This window comes from Acomys russatus, chromosome 20 (genome assembly GCF_903995435.1).
Source record: "Acomys russatus chromosome 20, mAcoRus1.1, whole genome shotgun sequence".
NCBI classification, from domain to species: Eukaryota; Metazoa; Chordata; class Mammalia; order Rodentia; family Muridae; genus Acomys; species Acomys russatus.
Genome location: NC_067156.1, coordinates 52,158,921 through 52,180,030, shown reverse-complemented (window position 1 = coordinate 52,180,030; position 21,110 = coordinate 52,158,921).

Sequence of the window (21,110 nt, the reverse complement as noted above, 5' to 3'; positions counted from 1 at the left end):
AGGGGTGAGTGTGTCTGAGGCCATCTGGGATGCCTTCTGATTCTTCTGTGATCAAAAGAAAAGGTTAATTGAAGATTAGAGTGTGTCACTGTCACATGAAAGGAATGAAAAAGGACACTTCCTCTTACAGTAGTTTACACCAAGAATGAGCCAAAATTTGAATGCTCCACATCTCTCCAACTGTCTGTAGTTTGTGGTCTGTGGCCTGTCTGTTGTTAGTCTTTTGTTTGTGTCTGATGTCTGCCCCTGATGACTGTCCCTAAAAGGGAACTTGGCTCCATATTTATGGAACAGCACAGAAAATATGGTTTGCAAAGGGCACGAGGGGTACTTTTTTTTTTAAAATAGAAATATTTAACAGAGATTTACAAAGGAAGAAGTTATTTTACAGATATCAACTGACCCAGAATAGCACTCAAAACCACACACAGATGTTACCAACATATATCTGTACATTGCTTCCACCATGTCTTGGATATATGTTACACACATTGCACATGTCCTCGTTTGGAGCAACTACTTATACAAAGGTGAGTTGTGTCATCTTAGAAGTGCAGAGTTGTTCCATCTGTGAGCCTGAGGAGGTAAGCCTCTGGCTTGTTTGTGTAATCAGTCTATGTCATCTTTCCAAATCTACCCCTACTCGCCCTGCAGGGTGCTACAGGCTGGACCCTGGAAACATTTCTCCTATGCCAGCTGGCACAATGCTTCACCAGCACAAGGATGAGAGAGATTTCCCTCCTTTTTAAGGGATTTTGTCTAGTTTTTGTTCCTGTGGTACAGCAGGCAGAAGTCCATGTGCTGCTCACCCTCCAGCAAGTTGTGATGGCAGATTTATTCCACAGATTGCCTACCACTGAGCTTTATCAGTACCTCAGCTGGCTTCTTGATGTGTCTCAGTGGTACCCCAATGGGCATTCTCCTCTCACTGTCATGTTTGACAACCTCAACTCAACACAGCCTAGAATAACCTGTAAAACGTCTCAGTTGAGGAATTAAAGATAATCAGATTTCTGGGCTGGAAAAATGTCTCGGTGATTGAAAGCACTAGCTTCTTTACAGAGGACCTGGGTTCAGTTCCCAGCCCCCACATGATGGCTAACAATCATCTCTAACTCCGATTCCAGGGGATCTGATGCTCTCTTTCTTCTGGCTTCCATGGGCATCAAGCATACACTGTGGTACATAGGCGTATATGCAGGCAGAACACCAGTACACGTAAAATAAAATAAATCTGAAAAATATAAATTTAAGATAATCAAACTGGTGTGTTGGTGTGTCTCTGAGTGATTGTCTTGATGGATAATTGATGCAGGAGGGGCCCACCTACTGTGGATGACATCATTCCTGGACAGGTGTAAAGCTTGCTGAGCATGAGCCTGTGGGTAAGCCAGCAAGCAGAATTCCTTCATGACTTCTGCTACAGATCCTATCATAACTTTCCTCAGTGATGGGCTGTGACCTGGAAAATGAGCCAAATCAATCCTTTCTTCCCATCAATTGCTCTTGAACAGACAGAGTGTTTGATCACAGCGACAGAAAGGAAACTGGAGTGCCACCCATCTCACCACACCTGAGAAGTTGTCTGCCATGCAGCAGACACAACATACCCTCTGGCCACTTAGAGACAAGCCTGTCCTAGGTTTGTTCTTGGTGTTCTGCTTTGGTGTCAGTAGTGATTGCTTCTGTGTCTAGTATTCCTGTACGGTTTTCTTTCTGCCCGTTGATGGGTAATCCACTGCGAGCTTTACTTACGATCACTTTTTTGATGGTACTGCATATGTCCTCATTTGGGATAAAGTAGGAACAGCCTTCTTATACAAAGTAGGAGCAACTACTTATACAAAGGTGAGTTGTGTCATCTTTACTAGACTGTGGTGATCTTTACTAGAACCTGACTGGTAACACTGATCATTCCAGAAGCAACTGCAGCTTCCATACAGGGCCAGGCTCAGCAGCATTGATTTACTGCCCTTGTTTTTTTCAGTCATGTGAGTAACATGTGCAGATTCCTACAAAGATCCAAATTACATACAAATGACCTTTCACTCTATTCTCTCTGGCTGCAGGCCCCATGTTGTGGTCCTGGTGTGTGTCCCTTTAACTGTGGCCTCTCCTCTCTGATTTATTTATTTTCGACCTTGGCTTGTGGTAGTGGCAGCAGTAGTATGTGTGTTTAGGTAGTGGATGTGTAAGATAAAATCCCTACCAATCAGAGTATCTAGACCAAGAACTTGGACTTTAAAGAGCAGACCTTCCTCCAGAAAGGCTGGACTGATTTCTAATCCCCTACAATACAGAGTTGACGTCCTGAAATGTTGAAGTCAGAAGGAACCACCAGTGCCACATGGCTAGAACTTGAATGAGTGCTGAACCAGAGGTCCATGGAAAGATTCTTGACTTTTTTTTTAACTGAAAATAGTTCTTTCCATGGGATATATTCTGATTAAGGTTTCTAGTCCCCTAACCCCTTCCAGTTCCTCCTTAAATCCTCTCCAACCCAGATCCACTCCCTTTCTGTCTCTCCTTAGAAGACAAGCAGGCACCTAAGGCATGATAACAAAATATGACAAGGTAAAACAAAGACAAATCAGAATAGGACAAAACGAACAGAAGGAGCCAAAGACAAAGCACAAGAAACACATATACACACAAAGACACACATTTCCAATTTTTCCTCAATTTGGATTTATTTGATTGTTTCCACTTTCATGTCCTGAACTGTTTTCTTCCTTTTTTTTTTTCTGCTGTTTGTATTTTCAAACATTTTATTAGTGGATTTATCCATATCCTCTTAAGGACCACTAACATATTCACGAAGGCTATTTTTGAAGTCCTTGTCTTGTGCTTCAGCTATATTGCACTTCTCAAGGTCTAACTGTAGTGGAAGCATTCTGCCCTGGCTGTTACTGATTGTGTTTTTATGCTGGCTGTCTAGGCATCTGGGAGTGGGATGACTAATTCTGAGCACTGACATCTGGTCTTGTCTCTATTGTGTGGCATTCAGTTCATTGGTTTCTGTTGCCCTCTCAGGTTCTTGGGACCATGTGGTGGCTGTCTGTTGCTTGGGAGAGAATGCCTCTAAGATCCCGGCTTGAGGGTCTGGGTGAGATGTGCTTCTTTCTTTCTTTCTTTCTTTCTTTCCTTAACAAATATATCTTATTTTTTTATTTTAATTTCATTAATTTATTCAGATTACAACTAAATTGTTATCCCACCACTTGTATCCTCCCATTCCTCCCTACCTCCCACTTTCACCCTATTCCCCTCCCCTAGGTCTAAGGCTGAGGGGGACCTCCTCCCCCACTATATGGTGATAGGCTATCAAGTCTCATCTTGGTAGCCTGCTTATTCTTTTTTGAGTGCCATCGGGCCTCCCCACCAAGGGGAGGTGGTCAAATATGGAGCACCAGAGTCATGTCAAAGTCAGTCCCAGCTCTCCACATAACTGTGGAGAATGTCCTGTCCACTGGGTAGATCAGAGTAGGGGTTCGATGTTTACTACTTGTATTGTCCTTGGTTAGTGCAATAGTTTGAGCTGACCTGCCTAGGCCCCGATCCACCCAACATGATGTTCTTCTTGTAGCTTTCTAGGACCCTCTGGGTCCTTCTATTTCCCCATCTCCTATATTTCTCTTACCTAGAGTCTCAGTAGGATGTCCTCACATCTATCCCAATCTCCTGGTAAGTGAAGACTTTCATGGGACATGCCTTTTGGGCTGGTGTCCAATTATAAGTGAGTATATACCATGTGAGTCTTTCTGCTTCTGGGTTAACTCACTCATTATGGTCATTTCTAGTCCCATCCATTTGTCCACAAATTTCAGGATTTCTTTGTTTTTAATAGCTGAGTAGTATTCCATAGTGTAAATGTACCACAGTTTCTTTATCCATTCTTCTACTGAGGGACACTTAGGCTGTTTCCAGGTTCTGTTTTCTAAGCACTGGGAGCTCATGCTTAAGAATAAAAATAGGTTAGAGGGCAGAGAGAGTCCACAGGAGGTCGGAAACCAGGATGTGCCGCCTGGACCTGCTTAGTCTCCTGGGAATGGGGGCAGTGAGGGAGGAGAGGTCACAGCAGGTGGTCTGTTACAGAGACTGACAGATTGGATTTGGAGGGAAGGAGGGAGAGTGAATATTGTCTACCTGCTTTCCTAGCCAGCTGGCTCCCAGGAAATGGCTGAGGGAGTTGGCAGCTGAGTCAAAGGGTGGTGAGGACGGCTATTGGAGAGAAGAGCTGCCAAGAAGTGACTTCATAGTGCCACACTATTGACCCAACCTGGAATGGGAGGGCCTGGGTTAGGCTCAGCTTGGAGAAGTGACATTTAAAATAACAATTAGAACCAAAGCAGCTTTTCATGTAACATCATTAAGTCCCACATCTCAAGCCAAATAATCCGTGTGTGTTGAACCACGGTGGTTTTATGGGCTGAACCACCCGTCAATTGGCAACTGTCCTATTGAGGACTTCAGCATCTGATACTTCTAAGAGATGCACAATCCATCGGCACCGAGCTTCTACCAACAGTTCCTCTGGCACACTGGGCAGTCAGAAGGCCCCTAACGCAGCTTGATGGGACAGCTCCCACATTCCGTAATGAAACAGAGCAGGGAATGACTGCCTGTTAAACACGCTGTTCCACGCTGCTGAAACCGCACCTGGTTGGAACAGTATACCTTTAGAAGTGGGGAGAGGCCCACCATGCCAGCCTCCCTCCATGTCTGCAGGGCAGGACGCAGTCTCAGCGCGGCCACAAGGGTGAGACTGAAGTTCGTTCTTAAGCAAATTTTGTTGCGGCTGGGAATTTCATTTTTGTCAGACTTATTTGATTTTATAAAGGAAGTCATTAGCATCGAAAGAGGTTTCAGAATATCATCTAGCACCGAAGAGTCTCCAGTCCCCAGTTCCGAGGCCCAGCCCCCCTCAAGTTCCGCCCTGCCTTCCTAGCACTTCCGTTTCCCCATCTCCAGCTGTACTGTGATCTCACATTCAGGGTCTTCACCTTTGTGGGCCCATCTCCTCCAGTGACCCTCTAGGAACAGAAATGAAACACTAGCAGCTCTGCTGCCTCCAGCTAGGGACTTCCAGCATAACAAGGAGCAAAAAGCAAAGATTCTTCCATTTAGCTAGGCCAGTGGTTCTCAACCTTCCTAATGCCTTCAACCCTTTAACACAGTTCCTCATGTTATGGTGACCCCCCAAACAGAAAATTGTCTCCTTGCTGCTTCATAACTGTAAATTTTAAAAAAGATTTATTTCTTTATTTATTATGTATACAGTGTTTCACCTGCATGTCAGAAAAGGGCACCAGATCGCAGGATAGGTGTTTGTGAGCCACCATGTGGTTGCTGGGAACTGAACTCAGGACCTTTGGAAGAATAGCCAGTGCTCTTAACCTCTGAGCCATCTCTCCAGCCCTATAACTGTAATTTTTTTTTTACTGTTATGAATCGTAATGTAAATATCTGAAAGCTGCTGTTCTGGGTCCTCATAGTTAAAGTATTTCCTTTGATCTATTTTGTTTTAAATTTTCATTATCATGTTTCAAACCAAGACACAGTATTACTTTATTTCTCCTTTGTCTGTAGGGAAATAGGAATGTGTATTTTCGTTGTAAAACTCCATAACCACAGGCTGACATTACATGCCATTTCTTAATAATTCTCTCACTCCCCTCAGGTGAGAGAAGCAGAAATGACATTTAAAGAACTCTCGCTTGCAGCAGCTTCCGCTCTCCTCAATTGCATTAAATGAACTGCCCCCAGTAAGAATGCAAGGATGAAGGGGGGGGGGGTGTCCTCAGAACCAGTCAAATCTGCAGTATTCAGTCATGCTCACCATACAGGTGCAGATTAACTAGGGAGGCCTTAATCAAGGTCCATCCTCTGGCTTGGAAGCCTCGAGGACCTCCCTCTGCTCTTTCTGAGTAAGATGAGTTACAGGCAGTGCTGTATCAGTCAAGTGCACCTGTCCTACTCGGTATCGATTGTCTTCTTATAAAATATCTACTTATTAGATAAGAGATCATTTTGAGTTTACAACCGACCTGCCCAACATGGCAGGCCAGGAGATAGCAAAGCTAGAACTTGAAGTCAGGTCCACCAGACCCAAGCTCGCTGCTAATCAATGGCACTCTCAGTTTTTGCTCCCTTTGGGACCACAGGGATCACATAAGCAGATCACAGCCTTGGGTGGGTTCTGCTTCCGGTTGTGTCGGGTTCAAGCAGGCGCCTGCACGCTGGGGATGGCGGAGGCAGAAGCAACTCAGGGTCACAGGCACCAACAGACGCTCTGGACCCTCATCTGCTGGTACCTGGTAGAGAGAGAGAGATGAGATCCACTCTTAAAGGGAGCACTGACAGGATGGCACCTAATCAATGCCTGGGACTTCAGTAGAAATGCTGAAGCCAATTGGGTAGGATGGGGTCTGACCAGCTCAGGTCTGAGTCAGAGGCACCTGGCTAACGGTGCCAGACACCGCCGTTCTGACTCATTCAATTCTCTGCCGTCTTCGTCTTTGACAGCTGTAGAGGGCTATGCCTCAGAAGAAATACACGGACATCCAGAATGGATAAGCAAGGGGAGGAGTGATTTAGACTGCCTCTCCCTCCTCCACAGCCCCTCCCTCACCCTGCTGCCTAAGTGTTCTTGTCAAAGTAAGCCATTGCTCAAATTACCACTCTCTCCCACCCAGGCCAACGGCTCTAATTACTGCCTTTTTTTTTTTTTCCCCTTGCAGTTGCTTCAAGGAGTTTTACTACTTTAAAAAAAAAAAGTGTTAGAAATAGCAAGGGGTGAGGGAGGAACGGAAAGTGACATTTGGTAACAAAAGATACTGTTTAATGCCCCGCGCTATTTGACTGTCATGAAACAGCTAAGGGCTTTCCAACTTGGTGTCAAAGCTTAAAATGCCTTCCTTTACTTTTTTTTTTTTTTTTTTTTTTTTTTTTAAGACAGTGTCTCCTTGTGTAGCACTGGCTGTCCTGGAACTCACTATGTGGACAAGGCTGGTCTCAAACTGAGGGAGCTCCACCTGCCTCTGCCCCTTGAGTGCTAAGATTAAAGGTGTTTGCCATGTGACCATACTCTTTTGGTTTTTTTGGAAGCCAAGAGCATTTTCTTACACTCGATGTATTGATGGTTCTCAATACTTCCTGCATGAATTTGATTGATGTTATAAGGCAGCCCAAGGAGCTAGGCAGGAGACATGTAGGCTGTGTTCTCCTATGTCCATACAGATTACAGTCACCTTGAACCCCGCCCCCCACCTTACCACTTAAGCCTCAGTTTATCTATAGAGGCAAAGTGTAGCCTCAAATGTACTCTGGCAAGTTTCACAGCCATGGCCTCCCACAAATGCGAAGGTTAGTTTACTCAAGATTTATTTATTCTAAAGGTGAGATGACTTTGAAACTCCTTCCTCTCCCTTTGCTCCCAGGTGGCAGAGAAGTTCGGGGATGGGGCAAGACTCGGGGCAGGAGCTCTTTGTACCAGAGCTGCGCTTCTGATCTACATCTGTCATGCTCGTCTGTCCTTTAAAGTGTAGCCTGTTTAATTTCATCCCGATGTGTCTGAGTCACTGGATCGTGTCCTTGCTGCCTCACGGGAGTGGCTGAGGTCCTGTTGGGATGTCTGGCCCTCCTATCCACAAGCATCCTTGGTAACTTCACCTGAAACCCTGGAATTCTTTGAGTAGGCCCATCTGTCTGTGGATTCTCTTGGATAACGTCCTAACCCCAGCTATATCATATTGTCCTCCACTACTGTGCTTGGGAGACAGTAGCTGACCTGTGGTCACCCTCAGGTCCAAATCATGTGTTTTCATGTAATAATCATTCGTCTGGGAAAGGGCGGGTATTTTAAACCTTATCCCACTTCAGGGGGACTCAGTGGAAGGTAGCAAATGCCAGGACAGCCCTTGTAACTTTCACCCTAACCCTCCTGTCGGGAGCCGGTCCGCCATTACAAGATGGCGCTGACTTCCCGTTTCCTGGTTCTTCACGGAGGCCCTTATGGCCAGTGCGCATGCACAAACACGTCACCTTTACATAACCCGCTTACGCGGGCGGTATGCTAATTAGGTATTCTCTAGAGCACCAATGACGGGAGGACTCGATATTTCTTATATAAGCCGTGGATTTTACGGGGAGAGGGTCCTTCTCCATCAGTCTGCAGAGAGCTGTACAATAAAATGCTGTCAGAAGAATCCTGAGTTGCCGCGTCTCCTTTATCGGCGAAAGGTGCGCGTGACACCCTCCAACCCCCTCCTCGTGCCTTAGCTACTAGAGCTTTGAAGAAGGTTGAAAGAGGAATGGAAGATTCTAGATGTTTTCTCCACTTGCATCCCTTTGGTCTTACATCTTCACGGCACCTTGACCTTAGAAGTCAGAATTCACCACCTGAGTCTCCGATTTCGCAAGACATCCTTTGCTCCCAAAGGAACAATATTGTGTAGCGGACAATGTTAGGACAGTGATTTAGGGATTGACAGTATTAAGAGAGCAGGACATAGAAATGTGACCAAAAATACTACCTAAATACTATATGTACATGAATGTGACAACTCAGTGATGGGTTAGCCTGATCCTGCAAACACCAGTTCTAAGCTTGCAGTTAAGGATTTATTACACTTTACCACAAAAGTATTCATGTGTGCTCACTATTCACATTGTTCTAGAACCTGAGGATTCAGTGGTTTGCACGCTTGCATGATGGTTAATTCTAGTAAGAACACAGTAAGCAGGCAAAATAGTAGTAGTAGTAACTTCAACCATTTCAAATGCTGTAACTGATATTCTATGCGCTAAGAGAAGAACATTCTGGGCATGGGAATCAACTATTACAAAAGCCCTGAGAGTATGAAGATGCAGTGTAGGATCCAGCTATGAAGGATGGGCAAGCCAGAAGGACAGCACAAAGACATTGCTCAGATATTGGGATCTGGGTGGAAACGGCACATTTTGATGAGATTGCACGCTCCAAAATTAAGATGGTAGAAGGGAGGGAGGGACAACCAGACGCCATTTACATCATTTATTCAAAGGATGCACAGTATGAGAAGCTCCAGAAGTTACAGCTTTCTTGTTTCGTTTCGTTTTGTTTTGTTTTGAATCATGGCCCTGGTCTTCTAAAAGCCTGTGAATAAGAGCATGGGGTGTAGCCCAAAGGTAAAGCCTTTGGCTCTGGACTCCAATACCAACACCGAAAATGAAAATCTTATCAATCAAGGAGTAACAAAGACATAAAAAAATGATTACATGGAAGGTGCAACATCTTAAATGCACATGCATAAGGGCACGCATGCTCAGTGTTTAGTGTGCTCTAGTAGCCTAGATGGAAGGGAAATACTGGTGGATCTAAGGAGAGCCAGCAGTCAAGATTCCTGGGCCCTTGCTTTTCAAACCAAAACTTCTGGGAAGGAAAAAAAAAGCCATTGCTCTCTCATAAATTGTGTTTCTTGAAATGAGAAGTCCTGAGGCAGTGGTCTTTACCAGGAGTGTAAGAGCCTATGTGACTGGTGATAGCATGTTGAGGTTTGGGGTCCAGTTCCTAGTGGGAAAAAAAAACTGGATGAGATTTATTTTATATGACTGAGTAAAGTCTCTGTAAATTAGCCGGGAGTGGTGGTACATGCCTTTAATCCCAGCACTTGGGAGGCAGAGGCAGGTGGATCACTATTAGTTCAAGGCCAGCCTGATCTACAAAGTGAGTCCAGGATAGCTGAGGCTACACAGAGAAGCCCTGTATCGAGAAAAAAAAAAAAAAGTTCTGTAATTGTTACAATAAGTGAAAAAAAAACAAAAAACAAAAAACATCCATTCAAGAAAATCTGCCAAAGCTCAATAAGAATGCTAAAAGCATGTGGCAAAAGACCATAACCAAACCACCTCACTCAAGTTCAGCCTGACTGAGGCGCCATTCCAGGTGGGCGTGTTTAAGAAAATGCAGCCGATGAGATCGAGGTCAGGGAATTAAGTTGTATTCCTTCTCAAATCTCTTAACAGGGTTGAAGACCAGATAGTTTAGTCTTACAATTAAGCTTAGTTGTTTAGGGGTTAAGATGTTTTTAGGCCTAGATAGATGTTTTAAGTTAATAGAGATGAGATATGATAGCTACTGATTAACATTCAGAATTTTGGACTCACCAATATAGGAAAGATGTTTTCTTCAAGGCTGCCAAATACAAATAGCCAAATCACTATGAATGTAACATTTACATAATTACTGATTGTTTCATGATTCTTTCTGCTGTATGTAGTTTATTTTATTTATGTGCAATAATATAAATATATATGTTAAGAAAGAAGTCTAATAATAAAAAAGAAAGAAAATGCAGCCTCCTGTAGCTAGTTCTGGATGCTTACAAGTCTGGAATGAAAACACCAGTGGAGTGTCTGATCCAGTCTCTCTGTGCTCCAAGACCACCACGTGGTAAGAGGGAAAGATTGTCTGAGAGGGCAGAAGGGACTATGCAGGCTCGCCCAGTCCCTGTGGAAGGACGCTAATCCCATCCATAAGAGCAGAACCATCATGACCTCATCCCTTCCTATGGCTCACCTGCACTGGTGACTGAGTCCTGAAATGAATTTTCAAGAGATACAAACACTCCAAACATAGCAGGTAGCTAGTTCACCAGAGAGAATCAAGGAAAGAGAGAGCAGGAGAGTGCCCTCCTCGGGTCAGGAAAACCGCCTACTGCTCTCGGCAATCTAAAACGGCGAAGCCATCTGGGGTGCTGTCTACCAGTTTACCAACTTTGCAAATGGTTAAACAGATACTGATTCATTGTTTCCATCCCTGAACACCTAAGAGAAATGAGGTGCTGTTACATTGATCCGATTTTCATCATAATGACAAACGCCTAACTAAAAAGCAGTTTAAGGAAGGACTATTGATTTCGCTGTACAGTTCCAGAGATGTCAGCCCATGGTCAGATGGTTCTATTGATGTGTTTTCTTGATAGAGGCAGAGTGTCATGCCAGCACAAATGGGAGTGTGCCAGAGGCTGCCTTTATCATGGCAGCCAGGAAACGTGGAGAAGAATGTACGAAGCGGGCAAGGAACAAGACTCCTCTTCCCAAGGAAACCTCCCAATGAGCTGCTGCCTGCAATGAGCTCCCACCTCCAAATAATGCCACTGTCTTGTGAATCCATCAGGAATTAAACTGTGAATAAGTCAGAACCCTCAAGAGCCAAATTCTCTCCAGAGCCGGCTATCTGACAACTAGCACCCAACATGTGAGCTCTCAGAGATTTATAATCCAAGCCATCACACATATATCCAAGCCAAAAAAACAAAACAAAAAAATCTATGCATGTTAAAGTAGTGCTGTCCTTAACAGAAAAAGTAGTGGCTATATCCAAAACTCACTATCCACCAACGACTAGACTAATACAGTATGGTGTGTCCAAACATACAAAGAAATAGTCTTTGATAATGAAAAAGAAATACATTCTGACATAAGCTAAAAATATAGATAAAATGTGAAAGCATTATGTTAAGCAAAATAAGCTACTTACAGATATGTTGTAAGACTCCATTTATAAGAAACATCCAGAATAGGTGAATCTACAGAAACAGTGTTGTTATCCTGCCAGAGGCAGGATTGAAAGAACTAGAAAGCATGGAAGGTGCTGGGAGTGTGGGGGGAGTTGACAAGTAAGGGATATGGAGTTTCTTTCAGAGATGATGACATTTTTCTAAAATTTGTTGTTTCACAACTGTAAGAGCCCACTGAGACTCCCTGGTTGTGCTCTTAGTGGGTGAGTTGTATGGTATGTAGACTATGTCACAGTGCATCTTTTTTAAAGATTTATTTTAGCTTGAATTACATTTACAGAAGGGGGTTTATGCTCAGTGTGATTGCAGATGCTCACCGAGTCAGAAGCAGGCTTTGGAGTCCCTGGAGCTGGAGTTACAAGTGGGTGTAAGCCATCCAGTGTAGGTCCTGGCAACAGGCTCTGAACCACTAAAGCTGCCGCTCTGGCCCTAAAACTGCTGCCCTAACCCATGAAAGAATACACCACATATATCCACACTGTTTTCTTTAACTTTAAAAAAAAAATGTGTACATGAGCAATCTGAATGCACGAATGTCTGTACACTGTGTGTGTTTTGCCTGGTACTCAAGGCCAGAGAGGGCTTCAGATCCCCTGGCACTGGAGGAACAGATGGTTGTGGACTGCCACTTGGTTGGTAGGAATCAAACCAGGGTCATCTGAAAGAATGGCCAGTCAATGCTTTTAACTAATGTGCTAGCTCTCTAGCTTCTCTTCTCTCTCTCTCTCTCTCTCTCTCTCTCTCTCTCTCTCTCTCTCTCTCTCTCTCTCTCTCTCTCCTCCTCCTCCTCCTCCTCCTCCTCCTCCTCCTCCCCTTTTTAAAGCAAATGACAAAGACCCAATTTGCCCACTTTTTAAAACCTAAGGTTAGCATTACATACTTAAACAATTGTCAGAACTGTCAAAGCTGCCAGAATTCATGCACAACTGTTTAAAAAAAAAAGGCTTAATTTATACTAACCTAGAAGGGTGTTGCTGTTGATGCAGTAATATCTTTCCTTACTGAATAATTTTCCTTACTGAAAAGAAGAGTGAAGGATTACATACAACATTCACAGTGGCGATGTTAACTTCACAGCCAGCTGAGACTCTGCTCACACTTCCACACAATGGGAAAGGGACCCGAGCTGGTGTTAGGGTACAGCCTTGTCTTAGCTCCCCTCCACTTAAGAGTTACAAGGTTAGCCTTGGATTACAGTTCCAAGCCCCTATTTGTCATTTGTGATTGGGATCACACAATAGAACCACTGTATCTGCTCCTGTGGGTGTGTGAATGGTGTATGAGTGTGTGTGTGTGTGTGTGTGTGTGAGAGAGAGAGAGAGAGAGAGAGAGAGAGAGAGAGAGAGAGAGAGAGAGAGCGCATGCACGCACGCATCTTTTGCTCTTCTAAACCTTTTTTAAAGGCTGGTTTATCACTGCAAGGAGAGAGTGCACGCCATGGTGAGTGTGTGGAGAACAACCCTGGGGGAAGCCATTCTCCCTCACCTCCTGTTAAGGTGAGATAGCTTTTGTCTCTGCTGCGCAGTATACTCTAGACTGGTTGGCTCATGAGCTTCTTGAAGGGTCATTCCTCCTCTCTTCACCTCCCGTCTTGCCACAGGAGTCCTGGGATTACAGATGTGAGCCTCGACGTGTCACTCTTTGTGAGGCCCTGGGATCAAATTTATGTCATCAGGCTTGCACAGCAGGCACCACTAGACAATAAAGTTGTCTTTTTAAAAATGAAGAACCTGTAATAATTTGTCTGTTCCTGGCCATGACCACATATGGAAAGCTATCACTGCTCCACAAAGTTGGGCATAGGGGTAGGAGTTGGGTACAATGGACATCAGGAAGGGAATGAGTCTAGACTCAAGGGATGTGAAAATAGACTTTCCTTCTGCACAGGAACAATAAAGACGTGTATAAAGCATGATTTATACATGATCTGTCACATAGACTCTAGTCCAGTGGTTCTTAACCTAGTGGTCGTGACTCCCTTGGCAAACTTCAATCTCCAAAAATATTTACATTATGATTTATATTAGTAGTGCAAAATCACATTTATGAAGTAGTAACAAAAATAAATTTATGAGGGCTGGAGAGATGGCTCAGAGGTTAAGAGCACTGTCTGCTCTTTCAGGGGTCCTGAGTTCAATTCCCAGCAACCATGTGGTGCCTACAAACCATTTATAATGAGATCTCTTCTGAGGTGCAGGTGTATATGGAAGCAGAACATTGTATATGTAATAAAGAAATATTTTTTAAAAAATAATTTTATGGGCGAGGCGGGTCACCACAACATGAGGAGCTGTATTACATACAGGGCCACAGCATTAGAAAGCTTGAGAACCACTTCTCTAGCCTGTGTGTGCACTAAAGCCATTGTTATTTTTCAAATTGCCCTTAATTTTGTAATAATGTTTTAGCTTTTAAAAACGCAGATATTACTCGAGAAGATTTAGATCTGCACATAACCCTACGCTGTTGGAGGAAGACTCTTTTGGAGTCCTAAGACCCTGTGGGTGGGTCTTGGGAGAAACTGCAGCGCAGGCTTGGCATACCTACCACCCCTAGTGGTAGAAAAGAGAACAGCAGGTGTGTGCCTGCGACCCTAGCTTGGGATGGGATATGGCAGTATGCAAGACCACAGCATCCAAACAGGCAGGAATGCTAGGAAACAGACTAGAGAAGGTGATGGAGGGACGGGGAGCCGGGTGGCCAGGAGCACGCAGCAGGGGAGCAACTCATCCACTCATCAGAGCTCTAGATGATTAATTTCGGAGTAGGAACTGAAACTGGTTCCCACAGAAAGAGCCAGCTGCTAACTCCGATCTAAGGCAGGAAACAGTAGTCAGAACTTGAGCACCAGGTCAGCCAGCACCAGTCCGCTGGATCGGGGCTTCCTCTGGCTTTAACTGGAGTGATAACGGACTCTGGACCGAGGCTGAGTCAGAAGTTGGAGAGGAAGAAGTCAGACGTGTACCGAGCCCTGTCCTAAGTCACAGAACGAAAGGCATTTTCACAGACTGGAAATTGCTTGTAATCATGAGTGAAATGGAAAGGGCGCAGGGTGAGAATCTTGAATAGAAGCTCTCTCTGCAGCCATCCGTCGTCAGTCACAAAGCCGGTCTTTTCAGGGCTGAGAACAGATCCCTAAAGCGAAGTTTCCAGGGCTGAACACAGCGTTTTAAGAAGATCCTCGGCAAATAACAGGACAGAAGAGAAAAGTTTTGACAATAGGGTGGGAAGATTGCAATGTAATAGCGCAGTAGGAAAGGGTGGAGGAGAAACGGCGTGAAAGTTGCTTAGGCTGCGAGTAAGAAGACATCGGCAGGAGTAAGGCTGGTTTACAGCTACCTTAAAGCAGTTGAAGAGGATGATGACATGAGACCCCGTAGAGGAATGTGGCAAGAGATCACACCCAAAGACCTTCTAGGTCTATGCAATCTGATTGGCAAACGATCACATCCAAAGACCTTCTAGGTCTGTGTTATCCAGGAGACAGAGGCAAAGCGATCTGAGTTCAAGGCCAGCCTGGTACAGAGCAAATTATCAGGTAAATAAAAGCTTAGGTCCAGGCATGGTGGTACATGACTTTAGTCCCAAATGAAGCTAAAGTTTGGTTTATAGAAGGAAGCACCCATGTTTGAAAGTGATGTCTAATTGAGTGGCAGAAAAGGTGACGAATCAGAGAAGATTTGACAGGATAGGATACGCCCAACTCTCGTGAGGAGAGAGAGGAAAGGGATGCTACTTAAAAAGCAGTTTTACTAGGGCAGTTATAGAGAGATAGGTTGCAGAGAGAGAACTTGTGGGGGAAGATGGAACAGGCCAGAAAATGAGAAAAGCCAGATTAGAGCAGATTGCTGAGTTAGTTTGAGGCCAAACAGAGCAATTCCAGGCCAAGATTAAATTAGTCAGCTGGGAGAAGAGTTTGAGCCAGAACAGCTGAGTTGAACCAGCCAGCCCAGAGCTCAGAAAGAACAAGTAAGGGTGAGCTCATTAAGAAGTAAGTCTCAGAGGCTGAGAACATTCTAGGACTAGGCCTAGGTTGGCAGAAGTAGACAGTAAGCCTCCCAGAGAACAACTGAGCCAGGAGAATAAAAGAGTGGTGGCGCACGCCTTTAATCCCAGCACTTGGGAGGCAGAGGCAGGCAGATGGCCATGAGTTCGAGGCCAACCTGGTCTACAAAGTGAGTCTAGGACAGCCAAGGCTACATAGAGGAAACCCTGTCTCAAAAAAAAAAAAAAAAAAAAAAAAACCAGTCACTTTTACAAGACCCCAGAAGGAAGAACCAGAACACAGAGGGAGAAGTTGTCACTTTCGAGAGATGCAGTCATGTTTCCAAATGAGAAGAGACAACGTTTGTAGCAAAAGAAAGGCCCTGAGTGGATGGATACACAGGACAAAGAGTAGAGCTAGAATGCATCCTGATCACGTGTGAGTCCCATGATCCTTTGGTTCTGAACACAAACTCATGCCTATCCTGGATTCCGGAAAGGCACCTTGGTGTTCATAAGAACATTCACCTTTGGTTTACGCTTGACAGGATGGAATCTCTGTCGCTGGCCAATTCTAAACATCCATGCAATGTACTGGGTGGTCTTTGTTGGAACCGTGAGGACAGAAGTTGGGTGCTGCTTCCAGAAGCAGACAGAAGTGATGGGCTGTGTCACTCTCTGTCCGTCTTCCCACAGAACTGATGCCTAAGAAGTTGCTCAAGTGCCAAGTTACTTCAGAGCTGGTACCTTGGTTGGGGAAAAGACGCTACACAATGTAAAATGTGACTTAATTTTACTAACAGTTTGCCATTTGCCAGCAGGTGTTCGTGCCAGAAGTGCCAGTACATCAGGGCTGTGTGTTTGTTAAAATTGAACAATATCTCATGAGCCCAGGAGAGAGTTGTGAGCCACCTGAAAGATAGTCTCCTGGTTTTTCCCAGCAGGGACACCAGGTTGAGCTGTCCCAAGAGTGTCTGTCTCCTGTCCACCCCCTTCTGGGCTGGGATATGCTACAAGGACAGTTTTGACTGATGAGTGACAGCCCAAGAGGCTTAAGAAGTGTCCTTGTAGTCAGACATACTGTGACACATTCCTTTAATTTTTACACTCGGGAAGTGGAGGCAGGTGGATCTCACGGAGTGTGAGGCCAGCCTGGTCTACAGAGTGAGTCCCAGGACAGCCAAGGCTACATAAAATAGCCCTGACTATTCTATGTCCTCAGAACACTGACACCTTCCATACCCCATGCTGCCCATGCCCACTCTTGCCACAAAGAAAGAGCCAGTTCACAAGAACCAGAGCATCTTTCCTCCTCTTCCTGGATACTGTCAGTGGTGGCTAAGCAGACATTCCCTCCTTTTACACAGATTACTAGAGGTTCAGTTACCTTTCTGCATTAATAGCAATCCTTTTTCCTTTGAAGCAAATGTTATACTTTATAATGAGCTAATAGTAATGGGTCCAAAGTTTCCAGGGGAAACAACACACACATACACACACACATACACACACATGTGTTCATGCACATACAAAACACACACAGGACATACCAACACGCATACATGGGTTCATGCACACACATTCATTCATATACACACAAAACACAAACACACATGTGACACACAAGCACACACATACACACACACAAGTTCATGCACACACATGCATTCATACATACACAGGACACACAAGCACACACATGCATACATACACATGCAAACACACAGGCTCGTGAATACACATGCATTCATGCACACACAAAATACATGCACACAAGCACACACACACATACACACACACACATTACAGTTATGAAGTAGCACCAAAGTAATTCAATGGTTTTGGGGGGATGGGGGGAGGGAGGAGTCACCACATCATGAGGAGCTGTGTTGAAAGGTCCCAGCATGAGGAAGGCCGAGGACCACTGCTCTAGGGGAAAACTTAGGACCCAGAGTTCCCTCTTCTGTCCTTGTCTTTCATCTCCCAAACACATCTATTTCATTCTGTCACTGGGTTTTCCTACAGGACCAGTGGCTAGCAGCCACAAGTTCAGGGGCTACAACCTTTCCACTAAGGTGGAAAGTGGCTAGGACCACTCCCTAAGAAGAAAGGAATCAGTAGCCGCAGGACTAACTGGTTTGGGACAGGTGGCTTCTGTGCAGCCAGGGCTGCAGCTCCCCCTTTTAAGGCTCCATGCACAGGAGGAAGGACTGTAGTGGAAGCTATTCCCCAGAGAGCCATTGTTCCCACAGATGGAGGCAGTACTGGGCAGAAGCAAGCAAATCCTCTGTGCAGGCTCCTTGTATTTTACAGAACAGGAGGCAGAGCTGGAAGGATGCCTTGTCTGAGTGACTTTCTCTAGCCAACAGCAGAGCCCAGACTGGAAAAATGGAGTCCTCCCAGCACAGTCATACCCTCCAGCAATGAGCAAGCAATCTGACAATTACTTGTACGTTGGGTGTACGCTGGCTAGTTTTATGTCAATTTGACATGAGCTAGAATCATTTAGGATGAGAATCCTCAATTGAAAAAAAAAAAAAAATGCCTGCCCACCACCAGACTGGCCTGTGGGCAAGCCTGTGGTGAACTTTCTTGATTGATGTGAGAGGGTTGAGCTCACTGTGGACTGTGCCCCACCCCCTTGGGCTGGTGATCCTGAGTTTCAAATAAGAAAGCATGCTGAGCAAGCCGTCAGGAGCAAGCCAGTTAGCAATGTCCTTCATGGACTCTGCTTCAGTTCTTGCCTCCAGGTTCTTGCCTTGCTTGGGTGTCTGCCCTGACTTCCCCCTTCAGTATGGTCTGTGATCAGAGCATGTGAGATGAAATCAATACTTTTCCTTTCCAAGTTGCTTCTGGTCACAGTGTTTTATCACAGCAACAGAAACCCTAAGACAGAGCCATAAACATTTCAGGGCGTGTGTGTGTGTGTGTGTGTGTGTGTGTGTGTGTGTGTGTGTGTGTGTGTGTGTGTGTTACTGGGGCTCAAGCTCAGAGCATCACACCTTCTAGAGATGTATCCATCCGTTGAGCTACATCTCCATCCTGGAAAGTAGACAGTTACATAAATGTTTAATTCAACATACAGTTTTCTGTCTTGTTCCTCCTGAGGCAGGAAGGAAATCTGACTTTAGAAAGAGTAAATTCAAGCTCATGCTATTGTAGGTTATTGGCTTCCTAGTTACTGTTATTACCAATAGTCCGAGCACTAGGGAGGAGCAAATCTCTGGGCACAGAGAACCAATGGGGCAACCTAAAAGGGTCTTGGGTAAGCACATTAGTCTCAGTCCTTTGCCCAGGCAGGCCAGTATGTTCCTTAGCTGTTTGCACCACCACCTCCATTAGCACCCATCTTTTCTAACAGCATTGTCCATCCCCGCCTCATCATCCCTGGGCAGCAATTATGGTGAGAGAAAGTTTACTGCAGTCTCTTCAGAGGTCCCTTGTTCTTACCTGGAATGGTAGGAACTGAATGACAGTGCTTCCTCAGTTGGAAAGCCTTAGTGGATTCTCCAAAATGGTTAGTTGCAAATAATGGAAAAATAACCCAAAGCCAGCAGATGTAAGTGACATGTCTTAGCAAGCTGTGGAGATGGGACTAGAACTGAAGGGCTCATCCCCAAAATCTGTGGCCAGTGAACTAGTCAAAAAATGAATGAATTCAGAGAATGCAATCAATATATCCTCTCTCTATATGTGTCTCTGTCTTTCTGCCTCTGTCTCTCTCTTCCCACTTCTGCCTCCCTCCCTCCTGTGACAGGTGAACAGCTTATACCTCCAGAAATTCTGGCCTCTGCAACAGTCAGCAAATCATGACCAGAAACCTTTGAAACTATAAAACAAAATAAATAAATTGTCCCTTTAAGTTGTTTGTTACAGGATATTTGATCGCACTGCGAACCCCAAGATTTTCTACTAGGAAAAAAAAACCCTATTTCTAGTTGTGGCGTGGCTCAGCCCTAGCACACACCTTTAGTCCAAGAGCTTTCTGTTTATTGTAAATGGGCAGTTGTGGTGTGGCACAGCCCTGGCATACACTTTTAATCCAAGAGCTTTCTGTAAACAGGATTAAATAAAGTTAACTCTAGATCAGGAGGCGGAGCATGCCACCAGTTGACAGGAAGTAACATAGAGGGAAAAAAAACATAAAGTGAGAGGAAGTGGGGAGGATGGATAGAGAGACACAGAAGTACAGTCAGTTTGAATGTTTTTAAGACTGCGTAGGGAAGGAGCGTTCTTTTTTTCTTCTGGGATGTCAGCTGAGGAGGAAGGTGAGCTGGGTGCTTTCTCTGCCTCTCTGAGCTATCAGGCTTTCACCTCAGCATCTGGCTCTTGAATCGTTATGGGTTAAATGGAACGTTTGAGATTTTGTTTAAAAACAACAGTTGTTCTCTCAGATAATAGGAAAACTACAAAAATCTAGCAAACACTCCCTACCCCACTAACCCTCCCCCAACTCCCTGTTCTCACACACACCCTGAGCTGAGCCCCGTGGGTAGTGAGGTTATTTCCAATGACACCGCAGCTCAAGCAGTAGTATATACCATGGAATGACCTTTCTTGTCCTGTCCAGGTCACCCCCTGTCAGCTTGTGACCTTGGATGATATTCCTAAACTCTGTGTGGGACAATATACAAAATACTACTGTCAACAAGGGCAGCTTACCCAAGCTTCGACTCTGACAGTTTCCATGGGGATTCCACCAAAGCATTTTCAGTTGCCCATGTGGCTGCTCTCAAGCTCCAGCCTTTCGGCTACCCACAGCTGATGCTGTGTGACCCAAAGCACCAAATTTAAATCACATGATTAGACCCCATTGTAGCCACAGCCCAGGGACTACGCTGCTGTCGTGCATGGCGATGTGAGGGCTTAGACATTATCATCTCCAGAGAACCATGGCTAAAGGGGAGGCTGACTCTTTATTGCAGTCATTAATTCTTGTGCTGTTAGGTCTAAATGTCACCTCAATAAACCTTACAGGCTGTGTCTCACCTCACCTATGCATCACACCCATCTAGTCTGGGATTGAGCCTTTGGCAGTTCTTTAGCACAGCCCAGAAAGTGGATGCCCCTTAGGCACACAAGTGACAAGGACAAGGAAGAGGCTGACCGGGAAGGAACCTTGCAGGGAGAATGCTGGGATAGGAAACCATTGGTGCATTTTGAATACATGGGTAATCTTTTTTTTTTTTCAATTAATTTTAATTGAATTTGCTTTTTTTTTTTTTAGTAAGTCTGTGTTCACATATTCATACTCAAAACCTAACAAGTTACATGCAATGGGAAGTCTCTCCCAGATGGGCAACATTAAATGAGATTCAAATAGCAACATCTCTCTGTTTACACTCCCTTCCCCCACGTCAAACATTCCAGTCCCCAGAACTATTTGCAGAGATATTGTTAATGATTTGCTTTTACCAAATGAGCTGAGGAAAAACAACCAACCATCTATATATTTGAAACTCTCTGTCCTGAACTCTGCTGGGTGACATAGGGTTCCTTAGGAAACAATTAAGTTCCCCCCAGTTCCCCAAGGCTAGGATCCCCATATTTGGAAGGTTAAAATGG